General features: G+C 40.0%; 1 protein-coding gene across 1 annotated transcript in view; it reads right to left on the reverse strand.

The window, feature by feature from the left end:
• LOC147034943 (extracellular calcium-sensing receptor-like) overlaps positions 1 to 10,000 on the reverse strand; it is a gene marked incomplete at its 5' end in the record, with an annotated part of 379,428 nt that overhangs the window by 38,436 nt on the left and 330,992 nt on the right. The window lies entirely within an intron of this gene.

A 10,000-nucleotide genomic window follows, 5' to 3' on the forward strand; every position in this document is an offset into this window, starting at 1 on the left:
ATCCAGATCCGTAAGCAACTTTTTGAGATATCCTGCACACAAACAAACAGACAGAAAGGGGTGAAAACATAACCTCCTTCACCTTCGGTAACAGAGGTAACGAGCAATCAAAAATACACATACGGTCACATGACAGCATGAAAAAAAAAATGCCAATTAACCAGCAAACTGAAGAGTTGTTTATAACCACAGTGAAGCATTACTCTTAAAATTGACGTAAATTCAGTTACAAGTTCCAGGAACTTTAGTCGATCTTTAAAGCTTAAAATGGGTTTTCAAATGTTTTTTTTGGAGGCCAGAACGAATTGGTGTGACACAAGGGTCAGTATTTTGCCAGGAGATGTATCAACTGGCTGTTGCTATCTTGTGAGGCAGAAGAACTTACACAGGGTGAATTGCCATTGGGAAGAAAAGGTTTTTGAATTTGCAAAAATCCCCACATTCACTGGATGTTTTAGAACTGACTGTGTCATGATCCCTGAGTGGCTCCAACATCATATTACTCAAACTTGAGTCATGAGGATGTAAAAATGTTGATGTTTAAACATCTGGGAATACTTTTTTACATTCTTCAGCACCCAGTGCCATTCATCCTGACATATGGAATGCTAAAATGCCATTGCCTCCTGATAGTAATGCTCAAATTTTTGAAACTGACATGCCACACTTCCCAAACACATCAACACTTTTACATCTAGTATGTGAGCCAGAAAGACAATTTTGGCCCATCCGTACCATCGGAGGGCACCAAGCTTTATAGTTTATTGGTATTTTCAGATATCTATCTATTCATATGTATGTGTGTGTGTGTGTGTATATGTATATATATATATATATATATATATATATATATATATATATATATATATATATATATATATTCTGTATAAATTATGAACAATAAATCCATCTTCAAAATGTTTGCAGCTGCCATGTTTCGCTTATCTGGAATTTAAATTCCAGATAAGGTATTGTCATCACGCACTGTCTGTCCATCTCCTATTTTTGACTACTCCAGCCAAACCGATAGGCCAATCAGACTGAAATTTAGCAGCAACGTTCCTCTCCTGATTGGTAATGGGGATTGCAAAGCTTGTTTCTGTCACGTGACTTTAAGTAGGTCAAAATGGCCGACTTAGTAAATTTCTTCAAAAATCTTCCTCTCCAAACCCACTAATCAGAATGCTACGAAATTTGGGTTGCAACATTAGGCCAGGGTAGGGATGGTAAATTGTGGAGGTCATGCCGATCATGTGACCATAAGTGTGTCAAAATGGGTGTCTTAGTCAATTTTGGGCAAAATTTCATAAATTCCTTCAAAAATCTTCTTCTCCAGACCCACCAGTCAGACCCACTCCAGACCCACTTTGACTCTTGCCATAAATGTTCATTTGGGTTCAAGTCAGGACTTTGACTGAGCCACTCAAGAACGTTTATTTTATTCTTATTCAGCCACTCCAGTGTGGCTTTAGCTTTGTGCTTTGGATCATTGTCCTGCTGAAATGTAAGCATCCGACTTGGTTTCAGATTCAAAGCTGACCTAATCAGGTTTTCATCAAAGATTCTCCTGTACCTTGCACCATCCATTGTCCCTTCTTTCTAATCTTCCCAAACCCAGCTGGCAAATAGCAGCCCCATAAACATGATGCTGCCACCACCATGTTCGACAGTAAGGTTGGAGTTGAATAGCTGTTGTGCAGTGTTAAGCTTGCGTCAGACATAACACTGAATTTTGACCAAAAAGTTAACGTTCCTCCACAAAAAGTTTCTCCACATGCCTGCAGTATCATTAAGATGCTTTTTTGCAGACTCCTTACAAGCTTGTAGATGCATCTTTTTTCAGGAATGGCTTCTTTTTGCCACCTGTCCAGAGAGGCCAGCTTTGTGAAAAACGGATATTGTTGATTGATGAACACTGACCTAAATCTTGGATATAGAGCCTTGCAGATCTTGCATAGTCATTGTTGGATTTTGTGACATCACAAACCATTTTCCTGCCTGTCTGTTGTGGAAACTGAATTACTAATTGAATGTAAAAATGCAATTTATAATAGTGTAAAATGAAAAATAAACTTAGTTTAGTGCTTTTAATAAATGTATATGCTGAGAAAGCTAAGTAAAGAGCAGAATACACAAATTTCTCTGGTTAAGTTGTAAACAACCTTGTAATACTTTATCTATCTGGTGACCATCTTAGTCAGCAGGGCAAAACATGACTCTCTCCTATCCCCCTCCCCCACACCCCTCTTGTGGCTGTAAACAAATTTCAAAACAAACCAAAACCCCTTTATGTAGCAAATTTGAAGTCCACAAAGGCCCATCTGATATCTTGGTAAAAACTGCATATATACACTCAATATGCTATTTCATCTTAAGTCTTCGGCTTGCAACATCATTGGGAGTCGAGGTCTTCCTTCTGTGCACAGGAGTGTCTTTTGTTTTACTGAATAAACGGCTTGTATATGAACTTACATTTTTCTGTCTTGAGGAAGCAAGAAACTGCTCCCACAGTTTGGCGACGAAGAAACTGATTGACAGCATCCATCCGAGGAGAGGGGCTCTGCCTGGTCGTGAGTGAACGCTGGTAAAGCCAAACGTGAGAGATCTCTGCTGGAACGCGTGTTTCTCCCAGGCAGATAAGCTCTCCACGGAGGGTTGAGCAGTGTCAAACCAAAATTTAAAGGGTAAGGATATATATACAAAGCTGTCTGTTGGGTGGAATAAAAGACATTTCTTTTTATTTTATATATATATATATATATATATATATATATATATATATATATATATATATATATATATATATATATATATATATATATATATGTTATTTTTTTATTTTTAAGGAAATGAGGAGTTTATTCCTTGAAAATAAGGTAACATCTTGGTATGTTTTGATAAAAGCATCAATGTTTTGATCACAAGGTGGAGGATCAGAGACATTGTGCAGACGAGATTGCCAAGTTCTATAAAATAGCGAGAGGCACTGCATATAGGATTTGAGTGACTGAGTCGAGAGGGCGGAGAGGCACAAGGATGGCCAGAAGGGCTACTAACAGGGGCACTTTGTTGCCAAAGGTTGCGAAAGCCGGGGGCCAAGTGATTTAATCGCTGTAAGTAAGGGAGTGCTGATGAGTGCTCGAACCGATTTAGAAGTACAGTTGTGGAAATCAGCATCGTAAAGCAAGGAATGGTGATGTGCCCGCTCCTCGCGGGTCAAATGCTGAGTATATAAATGAGACAATTGGGTCGAGAACTTGAAAAGATGTAAAGTTGTGGACAGACAGAAGAGAAAAAGCAAAGATTTCATCGAGACAGAATTGAAAACTTGAGAAGGCAGAGAAAAATCGAGAGAGAACAACAAATTAAAATTACTCGAAAAGCAGTCGATTGGAAAATCTGTGGCAGGTGGGCTGAAGAGAGCCTTGAGAGGAGCAGACATGGGAGTTTAAAAAGATGCACAAGCTACCCTTAGAGAAGTACATAAAATGTTACCGGCAATAGCTCTCCTCCCAACAGCACCAGTAGTGAGAGAGAGAATGAGATAGGAGGTAGAAAAGCGAATGTGATCTTTAAGTCAGGGAATCCATACAAGATAGAAGAGATGGAGATGTGAAAAATAATGGAAGATGATAAACAAGCTGAGATGGAAGCTGAGAGAGGGTGTACAATGAATGAACAAAGGATGCTGAACCAGGTCACTAATTAAGATCATAATTATTGAATTCATTGCGTATGGAACAAAAGTGATTTAATGTGAGGTGTTTATATTGAGTCAATGTTCTGAAAAGTGTCTGAAATAATTTGCATACAACATATGTGAGTACGTGTGCAGTTGTATACAAGCATGAGAGAATTAAAATAAAATTTACACAAAGCTCGAGTGTGGAGCGAGTAAGCACGCATGGTCTTTGCGTGTATATGCAAAGTAGGTTGCTGGGACGATTGACCTTTGGATCGAGCATGAACGGGGGAGGTCATCGTGTTGGATCCAGTGGAGAGATAGTTGAATTGTAAAGATCTTATTTAAAGAGAATATAGTTTTAGTTTGGTTTCGCGAAAAGGAAAAAGAATAAATCTACACCTAATTCTTCACCGAAATGGAAAAGCAAAGTAACAGCTGTTTGCATACACGGCAGAAAATACCCTGCTGTGAGATTGAGTAATTTTGCCTGTTTGCCAGGTCTTGTGTGAGATTTGGCTGATAATGAAAAAAAAGGGTGGTGCTGCTCATGAGAAACTGGTTTGAAACTGAAAGAATTGTTCGATTTTTGTCTGTTGATGGCAAAGTGCACTGTCATCAACATGTTAAAACAACAATTATTTGAGCATAACAATAGGTTGGTTGTATCAGCACAATTGGTTGCATCATTGTATTATGATCTGAGTTTTTGCAGTCGATTGTGGCAGGAATTTGTAATTGATTGGTGTGCCAGTAATGGCTTTCTTGCCTGGTAGGACACCTTGAGATCTTTGGTGCCTTGCGTGTAGAGCACCAGGACAGAGGTTTACAGCTGAAGGATATTGGAACTTAATTAAGTTGAAGGCAATGTATTCATATCAAATTTCCAGAGCAGTGAGTATCTCGCATGCTAATTTGCACAAAAAGTAGAAAGATTTAAAATTGACGGTAAAACTTAACACAAATTGAGCCAAACATGCAGATGTGGCAGAAATTGCTGCATGTTAGAACATGCAGGTACAGTTCACTCATTATGTGAATGACGACAGGTAGATACACGGGTGCGTGTGTGTGTGTGTGTGTGTGTGTGTGTGTGTGTGTGTGTGTGTGTGTGTGTGTGTGTGTGTGTGTGTGTGTGTGTGTGTGTGTGTGTCTAAGCAAATGCCAGCAAGTGAGGATTCCAGGTGAAAAACGTGGCAACTGGTGATTGCACAAGGTCGTTTGCCAGTGCATTTCTGATGGTCGTCAGGAGAGAAGTGGTTCCAGCTGTGTGTAAAACAACTTTGTGAACCATTGTGAACTTTGTGGTCAAGGTATCTGATCACCATGGTTACCATGACATGTTTGAATGAGTTAATGTGAATGAGTTTAACAATTAGAATTGTTAATAATGGGGAAAAAGTACTGCAACGGCTGTGGGCTGTGCACATAATACATACACAACTCAGCCAGGCACAGAGACTGCATAGATGAGCAGAATTAGCATCCGGTTGGTTGTGCCGAGACTGTCGTGTAGTTTGTCAAATTTGCATACATAATATATAAATGGACATCATTGCTCATGCTATTATATTCGCAAACAGGCGATGAATTAACGTACGTTCCGCCTCTCGGATGGACGTTGATTGGATGTCCCATCTGATAGCATTGGTTTATGGACAATAAAGATCTCACGATATCCTTTGGAGAGTGTGAGCAAGTTATAACAAGCATAATGCAGAGTGCGACATACCGGTGATCTGAGGTTGAGGTCAATAATGTGTGTTTTAATGAGTTTGTTTAAAAGGAACTTTTACTGCGGTATCTCAAATTGCACTGTTTGAACTTGTGCGAGTTGCTTCGGGCTTGTGGAGGTGATTGTTCAAGTCAGGTCTTTTGATCAACGTTCAAAGTTTATCATAACAATGGGCCCATGTGAGAGATAACTGAGAATTTGGCAGAGTTAAAAACAATTCCCGATATAAAATGTTGGGTGGAGCCTCACGATGAAAATATTGGGGAAAATATGGTAGAGTGAGTTAAACCCCAACACTGTACAGCATACGATGATATTTGAATGAGCGGATGTGAATTATGCAAATGAAGTACAGAATGCACTCTGTATGGAATTCAATATCGCAACCACTGATATTTGGATTGGTAAGGAGGGGATTGGGTTAGAGGTGAAATTTATACAACAACAATGTGACTTGATGTTCCAAACGATAAATATAACACCAAATATTACATAAATCGTCACAAAAGGGACACAGAGCAAAGGAGATTGGGCCAATGATCATGTGATTAAAGGGTTTGTTCAGACAATATTTGTCAGGTACGGGGCAGAAATTTGTATTACATGGAAGGAAACAAAGGGTATGTGTGGGAACAGCCTCTTGTGGATTCTATGGTCGTTTTTGAGCGGATAAATAAGTTGCCATTTAGAGAAATGTTATCGATGGTGGAGAAAGAGAACTTGTGTGCACAAGTGCTCAAGGAATTGTGGACTACACAACCAAATAAAGTAGGACGGATAAAAGACGCAGAGCCAGTGCATATTATGGTGGATAAAACCAAGCCTCCACCCAGTATCAAACAGTATCCCACACATGAAGAGAGCAGAATAGGAATTACTCTGGTGATCGTGGCACAACTGAAGCTGGGGGTAATTGGAGAGACTATCAGCGAGTGCAACACAGAAACCTTGCCTGTAAAGACTGATGGGTCTACCTTGGTACAGTATGTAGATGATTTGCTAATTTGCTTAATATCAGAGGATAATTGCAAAAAAGACACCTTTACCCTTTTATTCATCAACAAAAGCAGCAGATGGGTCATAACTGTCAGGATATGCAGTGTGCTCTGAAAGTGACATCTTGGAAAGTGGTAAGCTACCTCGACATTATTACGCACAAAAGGCAGAACTGTTGCGCTAATTACAGCATGCAATCTCGCCAAGGATATAAGCATAACAATATATACGGATTTTTGATATGTGTATAGGGTGGCACACGATGTAGGGACACTTTGGAAAAATAATAATGTATATAACTGCAAGGTACACTAGATAAAAATCGTAAATTGATAGTGGAATTGTTGGAAGTTATTCACTTACCAAAACAAATAGCCAGAGTGAAATGTCGAACACATATAAAGCAAACAGATATGGTCTCAAAAGGAAATACTTTCACTGATTTAGTAGCAAAATCACAACAAATAGCAAATATGCTAGACAAAGAGAAAAATGAGGAAAGTGCGCCAACTACTGATGACATTGCATCACTACAGGAGGCAACTGAGGGTGAAAGAGCCAAGTGGGAGAAAAGAGAATGCTGTTATAACACAAAAACAAAACTTTGGGTCTCGAAGGAGGGTAAAGTGGTTGCCCCAAAGGCGCTTTTACCATGGTTTGCTCGTTTGGCTCACGGAAGTGGCCACATGAGCAAAAGGGAGATGTAGAAGGAGGTGCTACGAACATGGCACGCTCCAGGATTTGCAGTTGTGGCAGAAATTTTTTTGGAAGCTATGTGTATTGTCAACACCATAATGTTGGTAGTGCGTGCTGCCTTTTTGGCTGTTGGTTGCATCATTGGTTGGTGCATTGCTGTGCCGCTGATGCGGTGCCCCTATTGCCAGTGTATTAGTGCTCATTTTTGTCAGCTTTGAAGGAATGACAGGCTGAGTTAACCCTCTGGTGTTGGTTCGGTAGCCAACGGGACTTGAGCTCAGGACTCTAGGATCCCAAAGCCACCGCTCTAACCGCTAAGCCAACACTAGGATATAATGTTGGTAAAGTGTCTCTAAAACATATGGACATACACATAATGGACAAGAAAACGATTAACTTTTGTGCTGCCTGAACAAAGGTTGACAAATAATTTGAAACGCAGGTCAAACAAGCACTACCATACCAGCTGCAGAGGAACACCACAGCATCCAGCCTGGCGACTGGGTGTACATCAAGGTGTTCAAGTGGAAAAATGCACTGAACGCACGTTGGACCAGACCACATCAGGTATTATTGGTCACCAACACAGCTGTCAAGTGCAAAGTAAGCCAATAATTGATTCATGCATCTCACTGCAAAAAGCATTCAGGAAGTCGTAAAGAGAAATAAAGGAAATCTGCAAGTGGGAAGAACGTTACTGGGGGTTCAAGACATATGTAGCAGTGCTCTTGATTAGCATGTGCATAATTGTGATAATATGGACGATAACAGACCTTGAGGGCATTATTGGAATGCCATGGAGAGCAGAATGTTTGGTCGGTCGAGAGCAAGGAAAACAATGAATGGGTTGTGACAGAGTATGATGGGCAGAAGAAGGTAAACATCAGGACCAATTGCATGAGAAAGGCACATATGGGACAAGCACTTATATTGCCCTTCCATATAATTACACACCCCATGCCACATGGGATGAAGGAGACGTAGACAATGTACGCCTGAAATGAGGCATAGTGTTACATGAAGAGATAACTGGACATCAACGGAACACCTTTTTTTTAGCAATATCTTTACAATATGCTAAAAGTATTACCAAGAGCAAGTGTAGGGTTTGCTCACAGTTATCCCATTTATGCAAGCATGGACTGCCCCTCTCGGCAGTCCCATTTTCAGGGGAAGATATATGTGGGTACCTGAATCGTAGACAAGCTAACCCAGTCCTATCTAGAATAGGAGGGACTGGAGGGGATGTAAGTGCGAGAGTATGAGAGATAACATGTAACTGGAAAAAGGAGGGATAAAAATGTACTGACGATTGGCACTAGTACTATCCTAAGTATTGGGTGAAACGTAACTTCCTATATACAAGGGAAAAAGATGACCACACTCCCTGATATAGGACAAATTTTTCCTCACTGTCTAAGGGGGAAGGATTGGAGAAATACCCACTGCATTTTGAGGTGATAAATAGAGAAGTGGGAATAGTTTGCCAAATAAGTAGAAAAGGAAATGGACCTTACTTGAGTAACTCGACATGCCAATACTATGGGGAAGAAAAAGTAACCATTGAGGGACAAATCACTGGGACAAGGATAGATATAAGGATACGAATGAATAATCTCATGGAATCCCAGGCATCATTAAAGATACATATCCATGACGTGGTGCAACATGTAAGGAAGGTAGCTAAGAAGTATCATGACTATTTTAAGGAAGGAGGGTTTGGATCTTGGTTAATGGGAGTGTTTGGTGGATATGGAACATGGATATTCCACGTATTGCTAGTTGGGCTTATGATATTCGTTGCTATTGTTGTCATCATCGCGTGCATAAAAGTAATGAACAATGTGTGTGAGAGAGAAAATTTGCCACAGTAACAACGATGGTAGTGAATGAAGTTTCCCTGGACCAACCATCTCTGAGCAAATATGAAGATCCAGAAGATCCAAAAAACGAAGAACCTAGTATAAAATTTAGTCGAGACAACGTGCAGTGGAATTTTATGGAAAAAACGAAAGTACAGATACTCCTGCCTTTGGAAATGACAAAAACCCTTTTGAAAGAATTCAACAATTGTTGCTAAAGAACCAAAAACAGATGGATGATTGTAATGAAGAGACGTGGATAAATAGAGATATCTTTAAAACTTCAGGGGGGGAAAAAAAAAGGATTTGAACGGCTTGCTCAAATTAAATCTGATTAGTATAATGTATAATTGAAAAAGGTGATTGCCTATTGGATGTATATGTTCGGTGTGCCAGGGTTCTTTCCTTCCAAAATCGCCGAGGCACCCCAACTCTGTGGGCATGGGGAGGTGGTGGCCCCAGGGTTGCATCCATGAGCTGGGGTGTGAACCCACCACAGAGCGCAAGTCGATGTGACGTGGTGGAAATGAGCCCTGCCGCTAGCCGACGACAAATTTAGATTTTCAGTAGGTTTGTCCTCACAGAACAAACCATTAGCTTGTTCTGTTTGAACAAAAGGGGGAAACTGTGGAAACTGAATTATTAATTGAATGTAAAGATGCAATTTATAACTATGTAAAATGCAAAATTAACTTAGTTGAGTGCTTTTAAGAAATAACTGAATAAATGTATATGCTGAGAAAGCTATGGAAATTTCTCGCTTCCATGGATAAATGTACTAATGGGCCTGTGGCAGTACACCTCTGGTAGAGTATTGTGAAATCTAATTTTTTTTTGCTTTTGTGGCATTTGCAGCGCAATCGCCAGTGTGTATTGTGGATCTAACAGTGCTTAGTGGATTAGTGGTTTCTAAAAAAAAGTTTGAAACAGCATGACTCCTGTAGAGAGGAAAAGGGACCATCAGTGTTTGACGGTGAAAGAGAAGAGAGAAATCTGTGAGTACTCTAAGAGTTTTCCATAAAAATCTCA

This window comes from Eptatretus burgeri, chromosome 1, assembly GCF_056783735.1.
Source record: "Eptatretus burgeri isolate ZD-2024b chromosome 1, Ebu_testis_v1, whole genome shotgun sequence".
Lineage (NCBI taxonomy): Eukaryota > Metazoa > Chordata > Myxini > Myxiniformes > Myxinidae > Eptatretus > Eptatretus burgeri.